The sequence below is a fragment of the Microtus pennsylvanicus genome, chromosome 1 (assembly GCF_037038515.1).
Source record: "Microtus pennsylvanicus isolate mMicPen1 chromosome 1, mMicPen1.hap1, whole genome shotgun sequence".
NCBI lineage: Eukaryota > Metazoa > Chordata > Mammalia > Rodentia > Cricetidae > Microtus > Microtus pennsylvanicus.
In genome coordinates, this window is record NC_134579.1 from 76,953,737 (window position 1) to 76,968,221 (window position 14,485).

General features: G+C 43.8%; 1 protein-coding gene across 2 annotated transcripts in view; it reads left to right on the plus strand.

Annotated features, from left to right (window-relative positions):
• Window positions 1-14,485, plus strand: part of Dgcr2 (DiGeorge syndrome critical region gene 2) — a 69,649-nt gene that overhangs the window by 27,918 nt on the left and 27,246 nt on the right. The window lies entirely within an intron of this gene.

Sequence of the window (14,485 nt, forward strand, 5' to 3'; positions counted from 1 at the left end):
ACTGGGAGTGCAAACATGACCTTGGGAGTGAGCCCTTTCTGAAGGGGAATGTCAGCCTTCGGTGGCTAAGGGTGTAGGTATCTATCAAGACTTGGCTAGTGTGCTGCTAAGTATAAACTGGGAAATAGCATTACCCTTCCTTCCCTTACCCAAGTATTCTTTAGTAACATGGCACTTAGGGATTTCTTGTGGCCCCGTAGAAGCTCCTAAAGACTTATGGAGAGGCCATAGTTTGTACATTTTTGTTTATCCGCGGATCTCTCCTTAAGCACCCTGATGAATATAAAGCTCCATGAATAATAGCATTCATTCTATCCACAGGTCTCAACTCAAGGATAGGTGGAAGGGCAGCACCCCATGCACATTCACACTGGCTTCTAACAAAGCCTGTCAGCAAAAGGCACATCATGTCATAGAAGTAATATGCTTTCTCAGTGAGAAATTACTCCACACACTGAGGCGAAGGAAAGCACTCTACCTAAGCACCTGGTCAACTGGTTTAATGCCCAAATAGCAGTCAGCTCCCAATAGAAGGTTGCACTGGCTCATAAGCACCTTAGGCTTATGCATTCCATGGACACTGCCAGCCGTAAATCTCTTTTGGGTCATGGCCCCAGGTTACACTTTGAACAGTTAAAACAGAGACAGGAGGCTGCAAGTCTGGTTTAGCTTAAGGCAGATAGATTTACACAGTAAAGATATTACATATTACCAGCATTATTTAAGTACACCAGTGTTGCTCTTTTTCAAATAATTGTTACCCAGGGTCACCGTACCTATCTGGCAGAGTTGTTTTTCCTGTAAGAGCACAGGGAGCTTTATGGCAGACCTGGACTTAGTGATGGTCATGACCCTGATGTGGAAATCTTTCTTGTGTAAGCACTCTGATCCTAATGAGAGTGGAAAAGAAGAGATGTCACTGGTGGAAGAAAGCCAGGTTAGGTCCTGAAAGGCTTTTAATATCTGGTCCAATTTGTGTCCTCAGTTTGTGCTCTTAAACCACAAGTTGGGGCAAACAAGCAAGCAGCCGGCAGTCAGCTGTTTTAAGGGCAGCAGCCTATTGTGTTAGCTATACCTCCAGGTCATTCTGTCCCAAGTAACAAGGTAAGTCTTGGCAGACAGGCTACAAGCAGTTTTTTAAATAAATTCTAAATGAATCACTATCTAATAATTGGCCTTTTCTAGTTTAACTCTATACTGCCTCCTCCCCATAAAGCTGTCCAGTAGAGATAGGTCTTTAGTATGGGAATTGGCCTAATGGCTGGTCAACTCTGGTAAGTAAACATTTACATCCTAGCGCCCTAACTTTACCTTGTCTCTAACAGGCCTGGTTAGCACACTACTTTTCTTGGGGTATTTTGGAGACAGTGCTCCTTTTAGATCAATTCCATGGTGTCTCTTGAGCAGTTGTAGTAGTAAGTCCCTTAGAACAGCAGTTCTATGATTTTATCAGTCATCCTCCAACTCAAGAATCACAGCCTTGCCTTTAATCCCAGCACTCAGGAAGCAGAGGCAGGTAGATCTCTGTGAGTTCGAATCCAGCCTGATCTACAGAGCTAGTTACAGGACAGCTAGGGCTACACAGAAAAACCCTGTCTCAAAAAACCAAAAAAAAAAAATCCCTTTTAATCCCAGTACCTAATAGGCAGAAGCAGGCAGATCTCTAAGTCTGAGGACAGCCTGGTCTACATAGTTCCAGGTCAGCCATGGCTACATAGTGGCCTGGCACAGAGGAGACCTGCCTTAAAAAAAGGGGGGGGGGCGGGAAAGGAAAAGGGGGAGAGAAAAGAAAGAACTCATAACCTGATACTGGCCTGGCATTGAGACCCCTTACTATATGGTTTAATTCTTCCTTGCCAAGCTTTTTTTGTTTTTCTTTTATTTTAAAGATTTATTTATTTTATATACAGTGTACTTCTTGCATATGTGCCTGCAGGCCAGAAGAGGTCACCAGATCTCATTACAGATGGTTGTGAGTCACCATGTAGTTGCTGGGAATTGAAGTCAGGACCTTTGGAAGAGCAGCCAGTGCTCCCAACCTTTGAGCCATCTCTCTAGCCTTTTTTATTTATACCATTTTGTTTATTTGGTTTGGTTTGGTTTTGGCTTTTCGAAACAAGGTTTCTCTGTGTAACAGCCCTAACTGTCCTGGAACTCTCTCTGTAGACCAGGCTGGCCTCGAACTCACAGAGATCCATTTACCTCTGCCACCCGAGTGCTGGGATTAAAAGTGCACCACCACCGCCCAACTCCCTTGCCAAACTTTTATGTCACTGTTGTTCATAACAGGTGATGTACTTCCTGTGTCCACCTTGTTAACTTCTCACTGCATGGATCCTGTGTTTCTTGGTGTTTTCTTGGGGATTCTTTTGTTCTGTTCTTGCCTGGATCAATGTGCCTTCTTTAAGACTTGTCTCAAATGCCAGCTGCCATCATGAGAAGATACCTCTCTCCCTCTGATTGAAGCACCTGATCTCTTAGTGTGTCTAGAACTGTTAGTTAATGCTCACGGTTGAGGGGTGTGATGGCTCTTCTTTGTTGTCAGCTTTTCCATATCTGGAATGAGCTACAGTCCAGAAATGGAGGGCACACTTGTGACCTGGATCTTGAGGCAGGAAGACAACGAGCCTTTGATCTGGATCATGGGGTGGAAGGCACAGCTTTAATCTGGGCCACGCCTGCTGGAAACCTGTATAAGGACAGTGGAAAAGGAAAGGGTTTTTCCTTCTTCGCCTGCTTGCCCTTGCCTTGCCAGCACATCCAGAAGGCCACTGAGACACCCAGACTTGTAGGACTGAGCAGCTACTAGATTCTTCGACTTTGCACTCACAGCCAGCCATTGTTGGACTGCAGCCTGTCAGTCATTCCAATACACTCCCTTATCTGTAGAGAGAGAGAGATTCAGACCATAAGTTCTGTGACTCTAGAGAACCCTAACCAAATACCAGGGGCCTGTTCTTCATTTCTTTTTTTTTTAAATTTGTTTATTATGTAGTAATTGGAGCGGCAGGACTGCGTTCCCAGCACCCCGGCCGCCTGGCTAGCTTATGCCCCGAAATAATTACACGGACACTGTGTTCTTTTAATCACTGCTTGGCCCATTTCTATCTAGCCTCTTCTAGGCTAACTCTCACACCTGGACTAGCCCATTTCTAATATTCTATGTAGCACAGCTAGGTGTGCTTACCGGGAAGATTCTAGCCTATGTCCATCCTGGGTCGGAGCTTCATCACGTGTGTCTGCCCAGGAGCCGGGAGCATGGCGTCTCTTCTGAGGCGTCTGCTCCCGAGAGGAGAGCTGTCGAGTCTGAGCTCACTTCCTCTTCCTCCCAGCATTCTGTTCAGTTTTCTCCACCCACCTGTGTTCTAACCTATGAGGGCCAGCCAAGCAGTTTCTTTATTTTTTTAACCAATGACCTTCCTCCATCATTTCCCCTTTTTCTGTTTAAACAAAAACAAAGGAAGGCTTTAACTTTAACATAGCATAATTACATATAACAAAACAGTTGCCAAGTAAAAATTACAATAATCTTTATCATAGCTAAGGAAAACTATAACTATAACTAACTATTCTTAACTCCATCAAAGACTCCAGAAAGATACAATATTACCTAAGCAAACAAGAAAAAAGCAACTTTCAAACTCTAGAAATGACAGAGACATCTCGCTGCCTGTACAGTCACCCAAAGTTCCTCTGTACCGTTGGGGCATCCATCTTCGGCCTACAGGCCCATGGTATCCAGAGACATTTCCATGAAGCAGAACATTTCAAAGTCAGTCCAGTCACTATCTGTTGTGTCCTGCAGAATGTCTCGCAGACTCTTTCATGAATCAGGAACCCCTAAAGATCATCTCACCTTTAGGCAAGTTCAGTAGTCTTCTCTCTGTGGGTTCTCTGTGTCCAGTTTATGCAATAGTCCAGGCAAGAACAGTTTCTTGCCCAAATGGCTATCAAACTCCATAAGGATCCTCTTCAATGCCCATCTTCTTCTTGAAGTAGATTGGTGCTGCCAGGAGCAGAGTGTCTCATTGTCATGAAAAGTCCTAAGTTATTAAAACATTAAATGCCATATTCTGCAGTCTTTGAAAGATATGAAGAATGTCTATCTAACTGAAATGTATCTCTATATATCTAGAAAATCTAACTAACATGAATACAAGCTTGACCATTACTGATGATTATCCATTAACCTATTTCTTAATTATACATTACATTTTTTAATGAACTACACAATCACAATATCTTAATCAATAGCAGAAATATGCATATACATATAACAAAATTGACCTTAAATCTCTATCAATAAAGCAAAATCTATACTAATACAAATTATTCATATCTATATCATATCCCCCTTTAAATATTAAAGAACGTTTATAAACCATATTTGGGAACATGGGCGCAGTTTTTCTCTCCAAACTGCTTCCTGCTGAATGGGGGCGTTGTTAATTAGGTCTTTCATGGTATAACCTGTGTGCTAGTTTCATCTCAGTTGGCAGTTGAGCGAAGCAATTTTCTGAAGGTGTTCACACCAACCCTTCAGGAGGGCGTGGTCCATCATACCAAATCGGAATAGAAGAAATGAACAGGGTCTCATCCTCCGTGAAAACAAAATAAGAAATTCCTTTCCAAAACATCATGTCCTTAGATCCAAATTTCAAAGTCAAGGCATTTTCAAAATATTTATGTTGGATTAGTTCAGCAACATTTATAAACAAATATCTTTTAGCAGCTGTTGCTCTTTCCTCAGCATTCAAATAATTCAAAGAGAGTATAATAGCATACAGAATCAAAATTCTCTGTGTATTTTTCATCTTTGTATGGCTTTATTTTAACTCTATTTTGTTTATTTTTACTTTTAACTTTTTGCTTTTTGAGATAGGTTCTCTGTATCTTTGACCTGAAGTAACTCTGTAGACCAGGCTGTCCTTGAACTCTCAGAGATCTGCCTGTCTCTGCCTCCCAGGCATTCGGGATTAAAGGAGATCTGTTTGCCTCTGCCTTCTAGGCACTGGGATTAAAGGCGTGTGCTACCACACCTTGAAGTCACAGAGGTCAATCTCCCTCTGCCTTCCAAGTGTTGGGATTAAAGGTGTGTACTACCACACCCAACAACTCTCTTCCCTTTTTTTTTTTTACTTTAAGAACTTCAACTTTTAGCTTGCATATATTTTTAACACTGTAAACCATTTAGAAATTTTCTTTGTCTTTGAATCTCTCTTTACTGTATATCTCTCTTTTTCTGACCACAGGAGTCTTTAATTTACCAAGCAATATCAGTAGGATTAAAGCCGTGGCTTTGCCAGCTAGATCCAGTCCATTCCTTAGCTTTCTGCCATTCCAACCTTGTGGCTGAGGCACCGGCCAGAGCCGCATTCAGTGCCACAAGTCTACAGTGTTTCAGTGTCCCTGCCAGCAAGTGAGCTTCAGCAGCCTGTGCTTGCAAACTGCACGAACCGCCTGCGTAAAAGAGTCAGAGTTTGCCCTGGCAGGACAGCCCAGAAAGCCGACATTTTTAAACGGCGCAGCTTTTTTCCTGCTATGGCTGAAAACCAAAAAGCATGCGTTCAGCTTTTCGTCAACACCATTTAAGTGTTTCGTGGCAGGACCTCTTAAGAGCTGCAGGGTTTTGCAGCTGAAGCTGAGTCAGGAAGCCTCTCTTAGATGAGAGCGTTTGCTTGCCTCTAGCAAGCAGAACAGAACCGAGAAATTGCAGCTACCAAGAAAACACACTTTACTCTTTCCCAAGCTTTCTCAGACTTTCAGTGGATTCAGTTGTCCACACGTCTGGGCACCATTTGTAGTGATAAGAGCGGCGGGGCTACGTTCCCAGCACCCCGGCCGCCTGGCTAGCTTATGCCCCGAAATAATTACACGGACACTGTGTTCTTTTAATCACTGCTTGGCCCATTTCTATCTAGCCTCTTCTAGGCTAACTCTCACACCTGGACTAGCCCATTTCTAATATTCTATGTAGCACAGCTAGGTGTGCTTACCGGGAAGATTCTAGCCTATGTCCATCCTGGGTCGGAGCTTCATCACGTGTGTCTGCCCAGGAGCCGGGAGCATGGTGTCTCTTCTGAGGCGTCTGCTCCCGAGAGGAGAGCTGTCGAGTCTGAGCTCACTTCCTTTTCCTCCCAGCATTCTGTTCAGTTTTCTCCACCCACCTGTGTTCTAACCTATGAGGGCCAGCCAAGCAGTTTCTTTATTTTTTTAACCAATGACCTTCCTCCATCATTATTATGTATACAGTGTCCTGCCTGTCTGTATGCCTGCAGGCCAGAAGAGGGCACCAGATCTCATTACACATGGCTGTGAGCCACCATGTGGTTGCTGGGAATTGAACTCAGGACCTCTGGAAAAGCAGCCAGTGCTCTTAACCGCTGAGCCATCTCTCTAGTCCCCTTCATCTTTTCTTCCAGAGCACAAGCCTCAGAGTGGGAAGCCTCTCCTCTCCCTGTATGGACCCTAGCCTGAGGTAGAAAAGGTACAGCCTGGGCCGTCAGGAAGGTATCCAACAGGAAGTGATGTTTAAGCTCTGCACAGTTCTTTGATGGGGTTCCAAAGTAAGGTGTATAATGGGCACAGTGCTGTGCATCTGTGGTCTCAGCTATTCAGAAGGATGAGGCTGGAGAATTGCTTGAGTCCAGGAGTTGAGACAAGACTTGGCAGCAGAACAGCATGTCATCTCTGACAAACAGATGGGCTGATGAGCCGTGCAGCACATAGAACAGAAGGCCTTCATCATCATCCTGAGCCTCCCTTCTGCCATTGCTTCACACGTGTCTGCTGGAGGCATTTGCCTTTCCAGAGATTTGAATGATGGCAGCCTGGTCATGGCCCTCTAGGGCCATCCTATATTTCTGACTTATTTCTTGAGTCATAGCTGAGAGAGAGTGGACTTCCCAGCACTTAGCATCAGATGTTAGTGAGGACCATGAAGCCACAAGGGGAAGCCTCCCCAAGACCATAGAGAAAATGAAGCCCCTAGAGTGGCCTTTTGGAAAACTTTGTGAAAAGCAGATGGTTCTTGGTTTCCTTCAAATGAAACAAAGCTATTTGCTGCTCTGAACGTGTCTTTTGCCTTTACTTTTAAAGTTGTGCAGTTTCACAGACGCTGCCGTGGACTTTGCAAGTAGGTCTGGTTCCCTTTCAGACCACGTGGCCTAGCACAGAAGAGGCCTTAGCACAGCTTGCGTGGTTGAAAAGCCTGTGGGTTGCTGTGCTCTTCAGAAGTCCAGTGCAGGGGAGACTGTTCCAGGCTCTTAGAGTCACATGTGACAAGTAAGAATGGTGTGTGTGCAGAGACACTGGCATCTGGAGGTTGAGAACCGAGCCACAGCAGACCTGCCTAACCTCTCCTTGTCTCGGTCTCTACTTGTGGTGGGCTGCCAGTCACAGTCTGCATGGGAGCAGATTGAGTCTTAGTTCTAAGAAGTTAAGTTATAAAAACACACTGGAGGAATATGATACCTGATCTTCTTTAATAGCTACTGAAATTTTGTTGCCCCTTTTCTAGCTTTTTTGTTTTTTAACTTTAAAAATAACTGACCGTGGTGGTTCATGCCTATAATCCTAGCACTCTAGAGTATGAAGGAAGCAAGATTCCCCCAAGTTTGAGGCCAGCCTAGGCAACATGGAAGCTCGGAGAGCATTTCACAGGAGGGAGCCGAGATTTAGTGGGTATTGAGTACCTGTGCTCCGAAAGCTGTGCCTTCTACAGAGCATGTGATGATCCAGGGGAAAGCCCGGCCATTCTCAGGGAGGCCACTTTGGCATGTAGACTTGAAGTTTTCTAGAATTGTCCACACTAGACTATTTCATTGCCCCCACACTCCAAAAATGTGTCTGAAAAGATCACAAAGATGGAAAGTTATGGAAACAATGAAAATGAGGCCAGTCCTTTCAGCAACAGAAAAGTAGTGGTTTCAGTTCTGCCTTGTTACTGTTTTGTTTTTGTTTTGAGACAGATTCTCACCATTTAGCTCAAGCTGGCCTAGAACTCATTGCAGTCTGGTCTACTCTGCTTTCCAAGTGCTGGTGTCATGGATAGATATATGCCACAACTTGAGCAGGTGTTGGAAAGCAGAAATGGGTGGCATACTTGGTGCACTGTGCGTCCTTTCTGGGCTTTTCTTGTGTTTTAGAAACTGGCAGGCTGGAGTCCTAGTCCTCAGAATGCCCTGCCACAGCCTTCAGTGTGGCCTTTGGCTCTAGCAGGTGCTGACGAGGGCCAGGAAGGCAGAAGTCAGGTGACACAGAAGGTAGAGGTGTCCATTTGACTCCTGCTCTCTGTAGCTTTGCTTCTAACTTTGGGATGCTGATTCTCTGTAGTAACCAACAGAAGGTTTTGTGGGAATGTGCCATCAATTATAAGATGTGAGGAGGGGTTTTCTTAGAGCATTCTGAAGAAGGTACAAAGAGCAGTACCTACAAAAAGCAAATTTACTTCAGAGTGGGTTTAGGGAGACCACCAAATGGCCTTCATGACAAAATGTACTAGATATAAACAGATCCAAGACACATGATACATGGCATAGGCAGAATTATATAACACAAGGCTGTGATAGTTGGGAAGAAATGAAAGTGGATCCTTAACTCATAATGACACACAGAAAATGAAGGTTTAAGTTAAAGAAAAAAATGACAGTTTGAGTGAATATCAACTTTGATAAGGTTGTTAAAATTTTCTTTAAAACAGCTGGCTTTAGCCAGATGGTGGTGGCTCAAGCCTTTAATCCCAGCACTCAGGAGGCAGAGGTAGTAGGATCTCTGCGTTTGAGGCCAGCCTGGTCCACAGAGCAAGTTCCAGAACAGCAGGACTACACAGAGAAACCCTGTCTCAAAAAAGCAAAACAGAAGCCGGGCGGTGGTGGCACACGCCTTTAATCCCAGCACTCGGGAGGCAGAGGCAGGCTGATCTCTGTGAGTTCGACGCCAGCCTGGTCTATAAGAGCTAGTTCCAGAACAGGAACCAAAAAGCTACAGAGAAACCCTGTCTCAAAATCAAAAAAAAAAAAAAAAAAAAAGCAAAACAGCTGGTTTTGCTTGATTAAAAAAAAATCTTCCCTTTATTAAAAGACACTAGTAAAAAGTGAAAAAGGTCAGCTGTAACATGAGAAATGGAAGCCAGGGAGATGGCTCGGTTGGTAAAGTGCTGTGGTACAGCCTTGAGAACCTGAATTTGATCTCCAGCACCCACATGAAAAGCTGTGCATCATGGGGTGCACTTGTAATCCCAGCACTTGTACGGATCAAAGGTAGGCAGATCCCTAGGTCTCATTGGCCAGCTTTGCCAGATCAGCAAGCTCCTGGTCCCAGTAAAAGATAATGCCCAAAAGACCACAGTGGGTGGTTCCTCAGGCATAGCTATTTCTTAGAAAAGTTACTAGTAACTGATTAAATATAGAGCTATGTAAGTACTCTAAAGACTGTAGAAGAGAAATTCTTTTAACTTTTTTTTTTAACTTTTTTTTTTTTTTTTTTTGGTTTTCCAAGGCAGATTTCACTGTAGCTTTTGAGCCTGTCCTGGAGCAGGCTGACCTCAAACCCACAGAGATCCGCCTTTGCCTCCCGAGTGCTGGGATTAAAGGCATGCACCACAACTGCCTGGCTTTCTTTTAGCAGTTTTATACTAACATCTTAGGAAACAACCAGAATGTATGTGATTATGTGATAAACTGTTTTGTGCCAGTGACAGAATGGATGATGTAGGTATAAGTATCAGTATTTATGTCTGTAGGTAAAAGCAGGTTTGCTGTGGGATAGTCCTTCTGTACTCTGTATGTATTGCTCTCATTGGTTAGTAATAAAGCTGATTTGGCCTGTAGAAAAGCAGAATAAGGGTAGGTGGGAAAGCCAAACTGAAAATATAGGGAGGAAAAAGAACAGAGTCAGAGAGATTAATAGCCACTGGGGAAGCAAGATGCTAGAGGACAGGTAAAGCCACAAAGCCATGTGGTAAAATGCAGATTAATAGATGTGAGAGCTAGTTAGTAATAAGCCTAAGCTATAGGCTGAACATTTTGCAATTAATATTAAGCTTCTGTGTGGTTATTTGGGACCTGGTGGTCAGGACAAAAGAAAAGGTCAGTCTCTGCTTTCACAATTTGGCAGAGATACGCAAGCAGCACAGTGTAGTTATAGATGGTTCTGTGATTGAACATATGAAGAAAGCTGAATAAAGCACAGCATTGGTACACAAAAATCATGGCGGCTCAGTGGCAGATTGCTTCTGCAGAAGCTCTTGGTTCCTCCCCGGTGGAAAAACAAGGACAGAGACTGGAAGGCTCAGGCAGTGTGAGTTGAGCCCTGCAGGTGAGGTTTCTGTCATTACTGCATTTCATTGTGATGCTTGTAGCTTCCACTCTTTAGAAAGCTGGGGTGGTTTTTGTTGTTGTTTGCCGAGATAAAGTCCTGTTACATTGCCCAGACTGGTTTCAAACTCATAGGCTCTTGAGATCCTACTGTCTGAGCTCCAAGTGTTGGAATTCTAGGCACATAGAAGCAGAGTGAGAACTGACTTAGCCTAACCAGACCAGCTGCAGCATGGGTCTGCTGGAAAGACAGCAAGTAGAAATACATTTTCACCTGTGCAAGCCCTGAAAGTTAAGAGGTAACAGATTCTGGAGGGGAAAGAAATGGGATTGGTGAGATTCTCAGCACCACTCCCTTCCTTCTCCTGTCTGCACAGTTGACTCCTCCCACCAAAAGATGATAGATAGGCTTGTCTCTATTCCTGTGCTGCCCAGTGGTAGCAGTGAGTCCCTATGGCTTAGGCACCTAAAAGAAAGGACTGTTTGGAATGAAGATGCGAGGAGGGAAGTATAAAATAAGCACCATGTAACAGCGACAGTGCAAACCCAGGATGAAAAGCATCCTTGGCAGTTCCTGTGACATGACGACACGCTGAGATCCATCTGCTCTGTTTACTTGTTGAAGAGCGGTTGCATTGTCTTTGTTAGCATCAGAGCCACTGGGCACCACAGGGAAGTCAGAGAGGTTGGAAATAGAATTGAGGAAGATTATCTCAGGTGACAGTAGGGCCCTCCCCCTGCCCTCCTGCTGGCTGGATGCTTTCTGCCAGCCCTGTATTCCAGAAAGAAATCAGAAGGGTCTTTTCTGGGGATACACAGGTGTGTCCCACAACTAGAGGAATAGCCACAGGAGAAGGCTCCCAGCATGGAACTCATTCAGGTGCTCAGTTTATGGCTTATCTAGACCGTCTTCCCCTTAACCATGAAAAACAGTTGGTGTTTCCCAACTCTATGGATGTTCAACAGACTTGACACAACTTTCTAATTCAGGAGAGTTAATAGGATGACCTGAGGTAACTACAGTGTGTGATGCAGTGTTAAATTCAGGACTGAGGCCAGCATGCTGTCTACACTGCTTACTGACTGTGGTCCTTTGGACACATCGCATCTGTAAAATGGGAATAAAGTTCTGCTCTCTACTAGAATTGTTGGCAAGGTTAGATAACAGGATACATAGGACATATGGGTGCTTAGAAAGACAGCATACAGCAGTCCCTCAGCGGAGATTACCAGTTACTGTTGTCTTATTAATTGAAGGAGTAAAAGAGAACTTTAAAAAATATGCTTTGACTTAACAAAATGGCAGTCTAGGAAATTTCAAGTCCTCGCTCTGCCATAGAAACATTCCAAGGACTAGAGCCCAGATAAAAGGACTCTGTAGCAGCTCTGGGAAACTCAGAAGCTGGCCACCACACCCGCTCAGAGACTTTTTTTTTTTAAAGGCAATGTTTATTTTTACTCTTTGGCAGTCTCATCCATGTACATAATAAAGCTTAGTCCTTACCCACTGCCGTCTTACTACTCTCTTCCCAGGCCTCCCCTTTCTGTTTCCATGTTGTTTTTTTTTAAATATGTTTATTTATTACATATACAGTGTTCTGCTTGCATGTATACTTGCAGGCCAGAAGAGGGCACCAGATCTCATTACAGATGATTGTGAGCCACAATGTGGTTGCTGGGAATTGAACTCAGGACCTCTGGAACATCAGGCAGTGTTCTTAACCTCTGAGCCATCTCTCCAGCCCCTCCATGTTGTTTTTATATAAGAAATACAGACTTTAAAACAATATCTTAAATGTGTTCAAGGAACTAAAAGAAAATACAGGCAAAGACCTAAAACAAACAAGAAGGTAGGGGTTGAGGCTATTGCCCAGTGGGAGAATGCTTTCCTAGCATGGGCCTCTGTCTCCCGTGGAGCTGGCAAAAAAAAAAAATCCCAGACCAGTGTGACTGCACACACCTGTAATCTCAGTATTTAAGGGGGACGTGATGCCCCATACCTACTGAGTGAGACTCTCAAAACAGTGAAAATGTTTTCTCCCCCAGCATGATGGCAGGTGACACTCAGGCACAGTCCTGTGATCTCCAGGGATAATCTGTGACAAGCTGACATCAACACTGGAAGAGTCATAGATAGGCACTATCCAAACACTGAAGAAGACTGCATACTGTCTGCCTGCAGAGCAGAATTGTGTGTGATGGCAATCCAAGAGCCAACCAAGTATCATGGGGCCAGCAGCTGAAAACTGGTGGTAACCAGAATATACACAGGAGCTTTCATAGACTCCTAGCAAGCGCACAGGACACTGGCAAGAGCTCCTCAGGGATGTGGCCAGCATTCATACTCAGAGCCCAAAGAAGTCAGAGATTGAGCCACCCTCTTGACTTCACCATCATGGAAAGGAAGACTGGAGGGGAAGATCAGTTGCAGAAGAGTAGAGGAAAAGCCTGGGAAGGAAGGCAAGAAATATTAGGAGGGAATTCACAGTCGGGCTAGTTAGTTTTCATGGCCTGTGTCTACCCTCTTTCTTTAATGCCCAGACCAGCCCAGTCCCACTCGCTTGCTTTCTCTCTTTTTTCTTCTTTTCTCCTTGCTCTTTTCACCCGAACACAGTCTGGCTAGATTCATGGGGTCTCTGCATCTTCACTTCCTGAGCTGGGACTGTCATCTGAGAGCATATTTTCACCCCCATTTCAGTCTACCCTTGACTGAAACCCCCTCTTCCCATACCCACCTTTTTGCCCCTGTGATTTCCCCTCCTGTTTGCCCCCTCTACTTTGTCTCATCCCAATACTGATCACCAGTCTTGTCGCGCTCGTTTTTTTTACTTTTTTTCTTTGCATTCATACCCATAATGGCATATTAGTACATACCTTATAACAGTATCCCTAAGGTGATCATCATTTAAACTTATTTTATTTTATGTGTGTCAGTGTTTTGCCATGGGTGTTGGGTCGCCTGGAACTGGAATTATAGACAGTTGTGATCTGCCTATCATATGGTTGCTAGAATTGATTAGTATTTAACATGTGATTATTTGGGAGGGGACTGTTGGTTAGGTTTCTTTCTAATTATTATTATTTATTGTTATTGTTTAGCTTGTTTTTGTTGTTTGATTTGGGGGTTTTATATAGGTTTTTTTGTATAGAGTTTTTTTCAGGGCTGATTGGTTTGCAGTTGACTGTTTTCATAGAGACTGTCCTATGTGTTGACTGTTGTTGCGAATAGTATTTTACTAATGGGAAGGAATGTGGATGAAGCCTCATACTTCAAAAATGTTTCCGCTTCCACCGCCTAGTCTTTACTGAAGAAAGGTGACCAAAATAAAATAATAAAAAGTCAACCATTGATTTAACGCCTGCTACAGACTCCAACCCCCAGTCACGAGCGGCATCAAGGCTCCCAAGATGGCTCAGCAAGTAAAAGTGCAAATCTGGTGGCCTGAGTTTAATCCCTGGCTAAAGGAGAGAACCAAACTAAATCCTGAAGGTTGTCCTCTGACCAACACACACACACACACACACACACACACACACACTAAAACTGTAAAAGAAAAACACAGGTAATATGGCTTCTAGGACATGTCTCATCTGAAATACACAATTCCTGAATTAAGTCTCCCAGTGACAGCGACTTAGATGAATTTCAAAAAGAATTCAGAAGTATAATGAAAACTTTTCAAGGAACAGGAGTAAATTTAAGGAGAACACAGGAATGAGATAAAGAAGTCAATGCAGAATGAAAATAGAGTTAATAAAGAACAATATTGAAAAACAAGCTGCCAGGTGGTGTCTTACTCTTTTAATCCCAGCACTTGGGAGGCAGAGGCAGGCGGATCTCTGAGTTCAAGGTTAGTTTGGTCTACAGAGCAAATTCAGGACAGCCAGGGCTACACAGAGAAAACATGTCTCGAAAAATCAAAAAGAAAAAAAAAACTGAAATGATACCAGAAAAGAAAACTTTAGTAAATTAGTCAGATGGCAAGCACATTGGAAAGCCTCACTGGTGGAATGGGCCACATACATGGCAGAACTTCAGGGCTTGAAAACAAGGTAGAGGAATTGGTGCATCATTAAAACCATCAGTAAGATCTTAAACACATACAAATGGAATGTCAGGGAATCCTAACAGAATGTTCTCAGGCCTATGAGACTGGAAAAGGCATCCC